The 2653-nt window shown below is 35.8% G+C and overlaps 1 non-coding gene across 1 annotated transcript; it reads left to right on the top strand.

Annotated features, from left to right (window-relative positions):
- The first annotated feature begins 1248 nt into the window (after positions 1–1248).
- Positions 1249–1321, top strand: TRNAC-ACA (transfer RNA cysteine (anticodon ACA)). The gene has a single exon. It is a non-coding gene; the product is annotated as a tRNA-Cys (tRNA).
- The last annotated feature ends 1332 nt before the right edge of the window (positions 1322–2653 follow it).

Here is a 2653-nt window from a genome sequence, read left to right as displayed (position 1 = left end):
GAATCTGAAAATTCCCAGAGAACTTAAGATTTGCTTAAGAGGTGATTGTTTCATGGTGCAAAGCTAAAATCATAAGCTATTGAAATAATCATATTTATTATCATGTTAACATAATTGTCTTTGCAATTTCATTCTATTCTGTTCAAATAATAAACTTTATTTCTTGAAAATCCTTTTCCACAAATATTGAAGTTTTCTGTAAATTATTTCTTTGCAGCTTTTAAATTTGAATGAAAACAAGATAGAAGAAAGCCAGAAAAGAGGAAGGAAACAGGAGAAAAGGGAGGACAGAGTAAGGGAAAACAAAGAAAGCAAAGAAAGGAGAGAGTAAAAGAAAGAGAAGTAAGAGGGAAAAGTAGGCAAGATGCACAGAGAAAGGAATTGTAGGCATTGTCTACAGAGGATACCGTGGGTAACACTATAGAAGTAGGGACTTTGAAGCACGACGGATATTGACTGTGCAATGCCAGATGATAAGCAATGTTCTTCAGAATTCCAGCGGTTTTGTTGTTGTTTATTTCTTACACTGAGTGAATAAATGCATTTCCAAATGCTTGAATGCCAATTCTCAAAATATAATAAAGTAAAACCAACTAATGACAGCTGGGAGAAACAAAGCCTGATTAAAAGAAATACAGAAATTCAAACAACCAGCTCCTCCAAATAACTGAACTTTATTTCTGGCAGAAACCCAGGAATTATTTGCCCCAAAGCATAGATATTTGGAAACAGAAAATTCAGCTGCTTACTTTTTATACTTGCCACATGGTTTCAAAAAGCTAAGAACCTTATTTCCCACTATAGAAATAAGTAGCACTTTTTGAAGTACAATCATGTGTGTGTGGTAGGGAGCCCTTTTAGGTAGTATTTCTTAAAGCCTCATTTTACCCTTTCCCTACCTGAACCATCATTTTCATTGGCCATCATTATAGACAAGAATGGTGTATTAAAAGCCATAGTTAAGGGTCTGGATGGAAAAATCAATAGGACACATTTTCCAAGTAAAAAATCAATGATACTTAAAACAACTTTTCTTACCTTAAAGGCAAATCCTATTGTGCTAAATAACTAAGTTCCACATGTGCTATGCCGCTGTTCTATCTGACTTGCCATGTCCCCTTATCTTTTTAAGAACAGTCATCTGACCAATTGATTTGACAACACTAGCTACTGAATAAGAATGTATTAATGCAAAAGGCACTAGAATAAATGAATTAGCACAAAACTTATTTTAACTTATTTAAGACTTCCCTGGTGGCTCAGATGGTAAAGCGTCTGCCTACAACGCAGGAGGCCCAGGTTCAATCCCTGGGTCAGGAAGATCCCCTGGAGAAGGATATGGCAACCCACTCCAGTACTCTTGCCTGGAAAATCCCATGGATGGAGGAGCATGGTAGGCTACAGTCCATGGGGGTCCCAAAGAGTCGGACATGACTGAGCAACTTCACTTACACTTATTTTAACTGCAATGATCAGATATGTATTTTGTTGTTCAGTGACTACAATATAATCCAAAAGGAAAGTCACTGGAATTTCTAAAGAGCAGGAGCGTTCATTTGTGACACCAGTTGGTAAAGTTAATTGGCTTGCTTGTGACCTTGCAAAACCTTGTTAGTAATCAAGTTAGTTTATGACTGAAGATTAATACTGATTCAGAGCAGTGCAAACTCAGTAGCTTTAAGTGTAAGAACAAAATGAGGAGTGTAATTCACTCTCTGTGCTAGATGTTCATTTTTATTATTTTTAATCTTCAGTCTAGCCCCGCAAGATGCATTCTACTCTTGCATACACATTGAATCCTATGGGACATGATATAGTAGGCGGTAAAACTCCAAAGCAGCTTAGAGCAGAATTAAGGTACATACCTACAACTTTGTAATGTTGAAACATTTTGTTTCACTCTAACATCACAAATACTCCTGTGCTTTATTAAATCATGGCAAAAACATGAGTCAATAATTGAAATTGCACATAGGTCACTGCCTAAACTGCTTTGCTTACAATGTTCATGAGGAAATGACCTAGAAATTAATTAAGTCATTTTGAGATAAGTATGTAATATACAGATAGGAATTTTCCACCATAAGCTATGTCAGGACTAACTGCCAGGGATTCTTTTTTATTTTCCCCTTCTTTATGTTTTCACTTTTTTTTTTTCCAACAGTACAATTCTGTGATTATGCCTGGTATGCATGAATGACTTATAATATGTGTGAGTAAATCTCCCCTTTCTCCATTCTGAGACTGTTGGGGTTTCCGAGAGCATTGAATGTCTGGATAGGTGGCTGGGGTCTTCATGTTTCTCTGATTTGAAATGAAGGCTGAAGTAGCAAGACCATAGGCCTGCAGGCCATTATTCAGATTGATTAGGCCGAGTTAGTTCAAGGTGGTGGACGATACACCAGAAATCAGATACATAGAAGACATTAGTGAGAATTAAAATCCCTGCCCTACTTATGTTTGATTTAGTCATTTTTATCCTGTCAGCCTCCTATTTGAATATACTTCATAAAGTCACCTTGGACTTCCCTCTATGTCTTTAGTATTTATTTCATCAACTAGCATTTTTGTCAGAAAATTTATTTTTAAAATTTTCCTAACTTATAGACTTCTAGTTTTATATTTTATAATTGTTATTAATTTTATAGGTTCA

This window comes from Ovis canadensis, chromosome 3 (assembly GCF_042477335.2).
Source record: "Ovis canadensis isolate MfBH-ARS-UI-01 breed Bighorn chromosome 3, ARS-UI_OviCan_v2, whole genome shotgun sequence".
Classification (NCBI taxonomy): Eukaryota; Metazoa; Chordata; class Mammalia; order Artiodactyla; family Bovidae; genus Ovis; species Ovis canadensis.
This window is presented reverse-complemented; position numbering and strand designations above follow the sequence as displayed.